A 12,619-nucleotide genomic window follows, 5' to 3' on the forward strand; every position below is an offset into this window, starting at 1 on the left:
AAAAAAACACATTTTCTCACCCTGGTATCATTTGATAATATGTTGGGAGAAACTGATGGCTGATGTTTATGTTTTGGTTAACTAAGTCATTAAACTAACATTAAGTAATTACTTTTTTTATCTTTTGTTGTACAGATCAGCCTTATAATACTGAGACGAACGGAAGGTTTCAGTCACTTTTGGGCTGATATATCTTATCTTGTGGAGTGTGTCATTAAAATGGCCTTTTAATGTCACAACATCCCAGGTTCAACGGGCTAACTACGTCTGTTGCGTTGCACCTTTGGGCTTGCATATCAAAGCAAAAACAGTGAGTGGTGTTCCACAGCACTAAAGACTGCAAGTGTTCAGTTGCACGTGACGTGTTGTTTGTGTGTTTTTGCAGAGTTCCCTCAAGTCAGTCCATCCATGACACCCCAGGTCCAACGAGCTAACTACGTCTGTTGCGTTGCACCTTTGGGCTTGCATATCAAAGCAAAAACAGTGAGTGATGTTCCACAGCACTAAAGACTGCAAGTGTTCAGTTGCACGTGACGTGTTGTTTGTGTGTTTTTGCAGAGTTCCTTCAAACTACAGCTGGTCCAAAACGCAGCAGCTCGAGTTCTTACCAGAACCAGGAAGTATGACCATATTAGCCCGGTTCTGTCAACACTGCACTGCACAAATTTTTAAATATTGCTGATTACTTACAAAGCACTAAATGGTTTAGCTCCCCAGTACTTGAGCGAGCTCTTAACGCATTATAGTCCTTCACGTCTATTGCGATCTCAAAATTTCCGGCCAGTTGATAATACCTAGAATATTAAAATCGACTGCTGGCGGTAGATCCTTCTCCTATTTAGCACCAAAACTCTGGAACAGTCTTCCTACCATTGTCCGGGAAGCAGACACACTCAGTTCAAAGCTAGACTAAAAACACATCTCTTTGACCTAGCATTCACATAACACATTATAGACTTATATAATTCCATATTAGGCTGCATAGATTAGGTCAGCCGGAACCGGGAACACTTCCCATAAATCCTGATGTTCTCGTTCCATCATAAGAAGAATGGCGTCTACGTTAATATTAGTCTCTCTGCTTATACCGAGGTTTACCGCAGTCCGCCAGATCCAGGCCGTATCCAGATCAGATGAAGGACCTACGCCTGGACGCGACGACAACGCAGTGCTGAATTGTCAACCAGTCTCTCCGTTTCTGAAGTGAGGTGGACTCCGGCCGTATCCAGACTAGATGGTGGACCTGCACGTGGACCCAACCATGACGCATCCCTGAAGTGCCAGCCTCATCGACACGACCAATCTGACTTCTGACCTGTAATGCTGCCTGGATCATAATCATACACTGTTCGCTCGTTGGCCAGAGGAGAACTGGCCCCCGACTGAGCCTGGGTTCTCCCAAGGTTTTTTTCTCCATTCTGTCACCTGATGGAGTTTTGGTTCCTTGCCACTGTTGCCTTGGCTTTGGCTTGCTTAGTTGGGGACATTTAATATTCAACAATATTATTGATCTGCCTAATTAGGGTGGACAATGATGCAATTTTCTTCTAGAAACAAACTTTGTTGTATTATTTTCATTTTATCAATGTGAAGCTGCTTTGATACAGTCTGTATTGTAAAAAGCGCTATATAAATAAAGGTGACTTGCCTTGACAACATGAATTTACTTCAAACTAAAGATTTGACTTTTCATACAGCAAAATACACTGCATCTATTTGTCTCATTAGCTCTCAAAAAACTTTAACCTTACAGTTCATTAAATATTTTAACACAGCTAACTCAACATTAATTGTTTTTAAATCTTCACAATCTATAGCCAGAGGACTATCACAAAAGTGTTTAGGAAAGTAAAGACATACTAGAGTATGTTTGTTTAAAGCTGCTTTGTATTGTTGTGTATTTTAAAAAGCTCTATAAATGTCCTAAAACGATGTGCATTTTGCTTGTAGTTTTGTGTTAATAAAAATGTAATATATTACATCTCATAATTCAGTTTCAGAATTCATTATGTATTGTATTGTGTAATTTAATAAAATTTTTATATAAGTTTTGATTCTCTAATTTTATTACATTAAATGTTATTGTGTTGTATGATGTTCTGTATTAAGAATTATTATGACATAAATCATATGCATTAGTACACAAATGACATGCTTGTAATAAAAAAAGCATATTATGCCCTATTTCTTTAAAACAAATAACTTCGTCACAAAACATACTTTAACATGTTATTTCTTTAAAATAAAGATTATTATATGAATTAAGGGGTTTGATTAATTACATTAAGATTGTGATTCCATAATTATATTATAGTGTTCTTTAGTCAAGGCTAGACAACCAATTAATATTTATGCCCACAAAACATAGCTAGCATTCTGTAATTTATTTAAATGTAATAGTAAAAATAGTAATATACACAAATAAATATTAGTTTATGGCTCTTTTAATAAATAAAAGTGTACTTGTAACATATTGCGCTGATTATTGAGGATAAAAAATAATCACATAATTATAATTGCATTACGAATGGCTGTGAATACGGTAAGGCAGTATCAGTGCAGTTTAAGCTCATAGCACGATCATCGGATAACGTTAGCTGTATGCTATGCTATTATCTAAGCTAACTAAAAAACACACGAACAACGAGAAATGTTTAATTTCACAATCTATAGCTTCGGTTAAATACTAGTATATGAAACGTATCATTTAAAATACATTAAATACATTAATGACTCGTTAAAACGTAGTACAAACGTCTTCTATAATAAAATTATTTTGTATGATTTATAACCAGGCACTAAAGCGATTACCCATAAAACGTGCTTTGAACCAATCGGATTGCTTGGGTCCTCAGGGTTACCGAATACTATAGGGTTACAGAATACTATACCACACCGGCCCACCGCCTATATGAGGACATTGGCATATCTCAAAAAACATGGCCGCCATCGGCCAATGAAATTTGAGCACCTATTAGACAAGGTTAACGGAGGCTGATCGGAACAAAACTCGGTAGGCATGTTCGACTCATGGCCCTAGAGGTCTGTAAGAATTTTGAAAGAAATCGGCCACTAGTTGGCGCTAACGAGTTTTACAGCTCCGTAATCACGTGGTGTTACAAATATCCACACAATATGCATATCATTTGATAGACCTTCTCATGTAGAACAACTTTGCCTCAAGAACCATTGCTGTCAATCAAACCGTTCATTAAATATTCGTAATTATGTTAAAAACCTACTTTTGCGAACTAGTCCTAGGTTTTTCGCCCGATCGGAACCAAACGAGTCTAAGACAATTCTATGGACTCTCTAGATAAATAATTATCAAAAAAAGTTGAACTTTTGCATTTTTCGCATGGGTATATTGGGTTATAAAGAAAATGGGCGTGGCAAAATGCACTCAAAAGCCTATAAATCCTAAACGAAAACACAGAACTTCACAAAAATTGATGTGCATATTTGTCATAACATGCTAAAGAAGCCTGGAAATTTGTATGGAGATCGGACCAAAGGTAGCGCTATAACTGTTAAAACGCTTTAAAACCATATATTTCCTATGGTAAATTGCCTGTATTGGTTGTGAATGGTCTTTTCCTATGAAAAATTCCTATTCCTATCTATGATCATATAATTTTCATATAATAATGTTCATGACTCTTAATAAGCATGAAAAATTTCAGACAGATCAGAAATTTGCCTCTATAACAGTTAAAAAGGTAAAAATGATATAACATGTCATTAAGCCAATAAGTGGTATTTTACTGCCCCCTGCTGCCATTTCATCATACTGCTCCCTAATATTGTCATATAATTCATATTTAGACTTTATAAAATCATTATTTTAACATTGTCAATCATATTTTGTCAAAACTCATCTATTGGAGTATTACTTGACAATTGTGTCACATTGAGATATGGAAATCGACGAAAGTAAATGAATGAAATGAAACGAAAGTAAAACGGGCATTTAAGCCACGCCCCGAATACAAATTCACTAATAACTCGAAAATGGAAAGTCGTTGCACGTTCAAATTTTGACGGTAAGGTCCTCTCCAGGCTCTTGATCGAAACGTGTCGTCGCGGGCCTCCGTGGGCCTCCGTCGAGGGCTCCTCGAGCACTATCTATGCTCTGAGTTTCAGAATTTTTCGCGTTCTGGTTACCGAGATATAATTGAAAAACCAAATTCCCATTCATTCATTCACTCATTCATTCAAACACTTCAATTGTAAAATGCAAGCTATAATACCACTTTTGTCCACTTGAGGGAGCAGCAGGATTGCACATTACCTTTTCATTAGCTTTCAGTATTGGGAAACAAACAAATGCTTTAAAAAGCTATCTTTTTTATTATGATAGGGCTGTAGCTTTCGATTATTTTAGTAATCGAGTATTCTATTCAAGTAATCGGATAAAAAAATAGTGGTAAAAAATAGATTCAAGTTAACAACAGCCTTTAAAATGACTTAAAATACAAATATATAATAACAAGCAACAATAATTGGTTCAAGTAAAGTATCAAAGTAAGTAATTATATTGGTTTTATTGAAGAACACTGTTAAAATATACCCATGTAAAATAAATTATATAAACTAATATAAACATAACATGTACATAAATAACAAATGCCTGCAGAGGGCGCCAGCGGCCTAGTTGTTGTTACACTAAGCCTGGCATTATCAAATCCTTGTTTAATATTGTCCAAACAATTAATTCAAATGTCAACTTAACCTTTAATATTTGGCCACTTCTGTACGATAGAAATGCTACAGTCACTGTAATTTCTTGAACGAGAACATGTGCACATCAAAACATGCAAACTCAGAGCAAGATAACTTATATTTTGAAATCGCAATGTTTAAACTTTTATTTTGAAATCGCGATGAACAGCAGTTTGAGAAACCCAGATGTGCTCCACAATGGAGGGCGACAAGATGGCGCCGAAAACACACGCGTTGTAAGTTTCTCTATATAGGCTTTGGCCATTACTCCTTCAAAATGTTGTTTTAAACAGATTACCTAGTTTTTTTAAGTGCTTGAATCGTTGGAACACTTGAACACTTTACTTGATAATGTAAAAAGAGAAAAATCAGAAATCAGTAAAAGTTAACCGAAATTAACATCGCAAAAATGAGTGGCGCAAATGAAAAGAGCAAGAAAGGTATCCAGAAATTGGACCACTCGTATCCTACGGAATCTAACAAGTCAAAAAGTCTAAGTGGGAAAAAGCATCTTTCAAAAGAGCTGGATTTTAGCGCCGAATCATTTCCACCTCTCCTCGCCGGAACACCGACAAATAGCCCAGCGTCAAAAAAACAAAAAGCTGATCTCTCGTTGCACGAGCTTCAAGAAAACATTATCACAGCCCTTAACAAGAGAGCGGACTCCCTTGAAGAAATGATAAAAACGAATTCAAACACCATTGAAGAGCTGAAATCGTCACTACTTTTTGTCAACGCAGAAATTGTGGATCTGCAGAAGTGTAAAGGCGAACTAACAGCTAAAGTTTCCGAACAAGCAGCAGCGATATCTCAGTTGGAAAACAGAATCGTGGAAGCAGAGCGCTACAAACGGCGGTGGTGCCTACGACTATACGGAGTTCCAGAAACGGAAACTGAAAATGTCAAGATCAAAGTGACAGAGATCTGCAAAGGAGTGGTACCTGAGCTTGCGGAAAAGATGAGCGCCTCGCGTGGACGTTGCTCATAGATTGGGTAGGCCGGTGTCGGGTCGCGCGAGGGCCATTATCATCCTCTTTGCACTGCGCTGGGTGAGAGACTTCATCTGGAAGAGTGCAAAAAACTGCGAATACCTGAAAGAACGCAAAATACGCTTCGGAGAAGACCTGACAAAAGAAGAAAAAGGATCCCGTGCACTACTCTGGCCTTATGTACAAAAAGCACGCAACGAAGGGAAAAAGGCTTACTTCATCGGCTCTAAAGCATATATTGCCGGCAAAGAAATCGTTCCAGAAAAAATGGATACTTCCTGATTCCTGCTAGTGTTTGAGTAAAATCGAGGAAGATTCTACTGAAAATAAGCACTTCTTTATTTGATACGTTTACAATAATTTAATGGCTGTTTGCCTATATGTTCAAATTTAGAAGGAGAAAAGCTAAGCTTTCTTTTTCTTTCTTTTTTCGACTCTTTTTATTTGTTTTTGTTTCGACGTTTGATGGTTTTAAAACTATGTTCCATTAATGCCAGAGGTTTGAGGAACTTGGTCAAAAGAAAAGCTTTTTTTCTTTTTTGCAAAGAATGCAAAAGCGACTTAATTTTCATTCAAGAGTCTCATTCGTGCCCTGAGGATTTTAATTTTTGGAAAAACCAATGGGGAGGTGAGATGTGGTTAGCTCACGGGTCAAGTCACTCCGGTGGAGTTGCAATTTTGTCACATACTTTCCGTGGAAAATGTGTATGGAGCAAGGGTGACTCTAAAGGTCATTGGATAATGCTACTGATTGATATCAATGATTGTAAATTCATTATTGTTAATGTTTATGGGTACTGTTCAAAAGATGCAAACACTTTGTTATTAGGTGAAATTGAAGACTGTGTCAATTCTGCCATGAGTAATAACCCTAATGCTAAATTAATAATTGGTGGTGATTTTAATTTGGTCATGAATGGTTCAATGGATAGATTTCCTCCTAGAGCAAACAGTGAATCCAGTGATCTTATACGTTTAAGTTACAGCCTTGACTTGATTGATATCTGGAGGGTAAAAAACCCCTCAACTAAGCAGTTTACTTGGAGCAACAAAAATTTATCATTACAGTCGCGTATTGACCTTTGGTTGGTTTCCTCAGACTTAGAACCTTCTATTTTAGAAACATCTATTTTGCCTGCTGCTTTAACTGACCATAAAATTATTAGCCTTAAAATGACATTGTCTGGGCGTAAGGATCATAGAATTAGTGGAGGATACTGGAAGCTCAATAATTCATTGCTAAATTTTGAAGACTTGAAATCCATTATAGAAAGACTCATCCAAAATCACTGGAACTCTGCAATTAATAATGGTGAATTTGGTAAACAATGGGAACATTTGAAATTTGAAATAGGGTGTGCTGTTAGGACCTATGGTAAAAAAATAGCTATTAAAAGAAGGGCAGACTTAATTGAAATTTCAGCTGAAATTACTAATTTAATGGAGAAAGCCACTTTAACTGTCGAGGATCAGGCCACTTTGAATGAACTCCAAAATAAACTTAACAAAATATATGAAGAAAAAGCCAAGGGGGCCTTTATTAGGTCAAGAAAGAAGTGGTTAGAGATGGGAGAAAAAAACAGTAAATATTTCTTTAGTCTTGAAAAAAGAAGGGTGGAGGTAAATGCTATTAGAAAAATGAAAATTGATGGTGCTGTCTGTGAGGATACAACTCTTATCTCATCCCATATAACAAATTTTTTTGGTAAATTGTATGAAAAGGATGTTAATGTTATTGACCCCTATCCTATTCTAAATTCTATTACTTCAATAAAAACTGTTAGTAATGATTTTAATTCTATATGTTCAAAAAATATATCATTGGAAGAAGTTAAAGAAGGGATTAATAACTTGAAAAATAACAAATCTCCAGGGAGTGATGGGTTGACTTCAGAGCTATATAAAACTTTTTGTGTCCCTTTATCTAAATTTTTTATTGGCAGTGTATGAAGAATCATTTGTAAATGGATGCCTTCCTCCATCAATGAGAGAGGGTGTTATAACCCTAGTACCAAAATCCCATAAAGACACTCTTTTGATTGATAACTGGCGCCCAATCACATTATTAAATAACGACTATAAAATTTTGGCATCTGTTCTGGCAAAACGACTAAAATATGGCCTGGATGATTTGATTGATGAGTGCCAGTCAGGATTTATGAAGGGACGTCACATATCAAACAATGTAAGGTTAGTTCTTGATTTGATTGATTATCGTGATTTGGTTTTGGATCCTGCTCTAATTATGTTTTTAGACTTCCAAAAAGCCTTCGATACAGTTAGCCATAATTTCATTTTTAGTGTATTACAATTCTTTGACTTTAATAACTATTTTATCCATGCAGTAAAAACATTATAGGTAAGAGGAAGTAGTTGTGTTAAACTTTTTTCTGGAACAACACCTAAATTTCCTATTCACAGAGGAATAAGACAGGGTTGCCCTATCTCACCCTTTATTTTCTTGATAGTTACTCAGGTTTTAAATGTAATGGTCAAGCAGAATAATATGATTAAAGGTATTAAAATTCATGATAAAGAAATAAAAATTTCCCAATTTGCAGACGACACCACAGTTTTCCTAAAAGATCAATTGGAAGTTCCTAAAGCATTGGAGACCATTCAAGAATTTTCTCAGATCTCTGGCCTCTCTCTCAACATTTCAAAATGTGAAATATTATCTTTAAAAAATAATGATAAAACAGCGATCTGTGGAATTCAAATTAAAGATGTAGTTAATTATTTGGGAGTAAAAGTATCATTGAATTCAAATATGGTTATAACAGAAATTAATTTAAACCCTATTAGAGATGTAATTAAAAAGAAATTCAATTCTTGGTTGGCAAGAGATTTGTCTCATACTGGTCGAGTTTTATTATCAAAGGCAGAGGGTCTATCAAGAGTTTCTTATCTCTTTTCTGTAATGGATTGTCCCAAGTCATTATGTTCCTTATTAGATAAATTATTATATAATTTCATATGGAAAAATAAATCACACAAAATTAAAAAGGAGGTTCTAAAAAATAGGATTAGTGATGGAGGTCTTGGAGTTGTTGACTTTACCCTATTTAACCATGTGTTAAAAGTAAATTGGTTAAAAAGATTTGTTAAAAAAACAGACTCTATATGGAATGTATTTCCTAATTTTATTTTTAAGAAAATTGGAGGTATTGAATTTTTGTTACAGTGCCCCTTCTCACTTGGTAAACTACCCATTAAATTAGCAAAATTTCACCAACAGGTTTTATTATCATGGTTACTGGTTTACAAACATAATTTTTCTCCTCACCGTTGTTTTATTTGGAATAATCAGAATATTATTTACAGAAATAAATCATTGTTTTTTGAGAGATGGTATTTAAACAACATATATATTGTTAATCAGCTGATGGATGACAATGGTCAGTTTTATTAATTTCCAGAATTCTCCAGAAAATTTGGTTTTGGGGCTTCGTTAAAGGAATATAATATTGTATTCAACGCCATTCCTAGTGGTATAAAAACTCTTTTGAAAGGAGAGCAAACTTATAGTCCTATATCTTTATATAACACTTCTATTTCAATTGAAGGGATTTTGATTACTGATGACAAGTTCAATAACCAGTTTGTTCGTAATCTTATGAACAGAAAATCTATGCCAGTATCATCTTTCAAGTGGATGGCGTTATACAATATTAATTGGAGAGTGGTATGGTCTCTTCCACACAAATATTTGTTAACAAACAAGATAAAAGAAATTACATTTAAAATATTACATAGATGTTACCCCTGTAATAGTGTACTCAATAAGTATATCCAAAACCTAGAAGATAAATGCACTTTCTGTGATGCTGAAGAGACAATTGTACATATTTTTTGTGAATGTGTTTGTGTTAAAGCTTTTTGGAATGAGTTATGTACCTATCTCTCAGAGAAAACAAATGTCAAAATATGTATTAACACCTTTAGTATTATTTTTCTTTATCATAATCCAAATTATCATATTCAATACGTTATTAATTTGTTTATGATTCTTGGTAAATTTTTTATTCACAAATGCAAATTTTTGGGTAAGATCCCGCTACTGTCTATTTTTCTAGTAGACTATAATTCCTATGTTTTGTCTTTGATGGGCATAAAAAACAAAAAGTCTTTGAAAAGTCAAAGATTGCTTTCTATGTTTAATCTTGTATAATTTTTTTTTCTTTCCTCTGGCACTTTATTTTGTTTTTATATATTTTTTTGTGATCTATGTCTTTTTTTATTATTATTATTGTTCCTGTTATGCACTTGTTACATCTTCATTTTGGCATTAATAAAAAAAAAAAAAAAAAAAAAAAAAAAAAAGATGTGCTCCACAAATGATAACAGTGCAACTATGAAACACAAACTGCGTCCGACTTGCGTTCCCATATTTGCACGTTATTGGAAACCTAAACAAACAGCACTGCAGAGACTGAGTTTGCTTGGAGCAGCGTTTACTGTGGACGGAGCTGAGGTAATTTTAACATGTAACGTTAGGCTGATCTGCACTCGTAATTGAAGCGTCTTCTCTGTGAAAAAAAAACAAACAAACAAAAAACAGAGGATATATTTATTTAACTGAATCACAGCCTTTGTGATTTCACAATGGCACTATGCTATATTATGACTGTAAATGGTTTTAAATATCGCGTTGTCCTAGAAAACTGTAATTCTGCGGTTGTTGGATTCTCGTCTGTGGAATGCACCACTTTCGGTATTTTGCCAATTACTCGAGGGGTAAATTGCAATCAAGGATTTTTTTAAATCGAGTACTTTACTATAATCGAGGAATCGTTACAGCCCTATACTGGTAACATAGTTTTATATTATTAGATCACAAAGAAATGCCTATAGACAAATAAATATATTTTCTCAATAACATATCCAAAAAACATATTTGTGTGTGTGTGTGTGTGTGTGTGTGTAAGCATGCATTATTGAGTTAACATGGAAAAACTGGTTTGATTTAGTGCAGAAAACTGGTGCAAATCATTAAGTTTAAAGTGAAAGTGAGCCTATAAGTGGTCTTCTACTGGCTTCTGCTGGCCATTCTACTTATTAACTCTTCGGAGTCTTGGGCTATTTTGGCCGTTTTTGAGTACTTTTTACACAGCACAATATCACCTATATGAACAGACAATTAGTTTTTCACTTTGATGTACTTTATCACCTGACCACTGACTTTTGGAGGGAGGTAAGAGCTCTAAACAAGGTTAATACTCTGTTACCATGCACTATTGAGGGAATTTCGGGAGTCGATAATATAACGGAGTTGTGGAGGCAACATTACTCTGCTTTATTTAATTGCGTCAATAGTGATCCTTATAAAGTGGGCAATATTGCCAAAAGAGACATATTGGGAATCACAACTCATGAGGTTCATCAAGCAATTTCTCAGTTATCTGAAAATAAAGCAAGTGGCTCAGATCAAATCATAGCAGAGCACCTTAAGTATGCAAGTCCAAAGGTTGCAGCTCTCCTTGCCTTTTGCTTTAATGGATTTATGACTCATGGAATGTTACCAGACTCGATGTTAGCCGTTACTCTTGTGCCTGTCATTAAAGACAAGGCTGGCAAGGTTGGAAGCATGGAGAATTATAGGCCAATCGCACTAGCCAGTGTGTTATCTAAAGTTTTAGAGAGGATTTTATTATATCGTTTGAGTGAGTATATTGAAACTACAGACAACCAGTTTGGCTTTAAGGCTAAACATGGTACTGATTTGTGTATATATGCCTTGAAAGAAGTAGTTGAAGTGTACAGGAGGCAAAACTCCTCTGTTTTAATTGGTTTTATAGATGCCTCTAAAGCTTTTGACCGAGTCAATCATCGGAAGTTGTTCCTGAAAATGAAACTAAGGGGCGTGCCTGACAGCATGATACGAATCTTGGCATACTGGTATGCCAACCAGAGTATGCAGGTCAGATGGGGTAATAGTGTCTCCCCTCCGTTTAGTGTTGGTAATGGAGTAAGACAAGGGGGATTACTCTCCCCGGCCCTTTTCAACTTGTATATGAATGACTTATCAGAACAACTAAGAGGCGGCAAAACCGGTTGTATGATTGGTAACGTTTTAATAAATCATTTTATGTATGCCGATGATCTGGCTATTGTTTCCCCTAGCAGTGCTGGATTTCAACAGTTGTTGAATATATGTTCTGATTATGGGCTCAAATATGACGTGCAGTATAATGCTAAGAAGAGTGTTGTCATGATATGCAGAACAAAAGGGGACAAAGACCTCAACTTTCCAGTTTTTTATTTGGCAGGTAAAGTGCTAGGTGTTTGTAATAAAACAAAATACCTGGGGCACTTCCTCACAGATCAATTGTCTGATGATGATGACATGTATAGGCAGTGTCGTATGCTTTATGCTCAAGCTAACATGTTAGCAAGAAAATTCTATATGTGTTCAGACAATGTTAAGATAAGGCTCTTTCAAGCCTACTGTACTCCTCTCTACACTGCCCCATTGTGGGCCAAGTTTAAAAAGACAACCATACATAAGCTTCAGGTGGCTTATAATGACTGTATGCGAATATTGCTTCAAAAACCTAGGTGGTGTAGTGCAAGTGAATTGTTTTGTAAGGCAAGAGTCAACACTTTTCAGGCTTTATTGAGAAATCTGATGTACAAATTTATTGGTCGGCTGGATGGTTCTCAGAATGGTATTATTAAGTTACTGGCAAATCCTAGTGAAAGTGTTGTGCGATACCAGTCACAGCTGTGGAGGCACTGGTATAACTGTCTTTTATAATTGGTAATTGTCTGTTTGTTGTTGTGTTGTATATGTGTGTTCCTGGAATGTTGTATGGTTTTCTAATGGACCTTGAGTCTGTCAATAAAGTTGAACTGAACTGAACTGAACTATCAACATACTGGACCCAAAATCACACAAAAAACACAAA

General features: G+C 35.4%; 1 long non-coding RNA gene across 1 annotated transcript in view; it reads left to right on the forward strand.

Annotated features, from left to right (window-relative positions):
* Positions 1 to 238: 238 nt before the first annotated feature.
* Positions 239 to 12,619, forward strand: part of LOC307154205 — a 252,368-nt gene continuing 239,987 nt past the window's right edge. The window contains exons 1-2 of the long non-coding RNA XR_013820299.1: positions 239 to 310; positions 386 to 483. This is a non-coding gene — a long non-coding RNA (uncharacterized lncRNA). The remainder of the gene's footprint in view (positions 311 to 385; positions 484 to 12,619) is intronic.

This window comes from Squalius cephalus, assembly GCF_949319135.1.
Source record: "Squalius cephalus genome assembly, contig: scaffold_37, whole genome shotgun sequence".
Classification (NCBI taxonomy): domain Eukaryota; kingdom Metazoa; phylum Chordata; class Actinopteri; order Cypriniformes; family Leuciscidae; genus Squalius; species Squalius cephalus.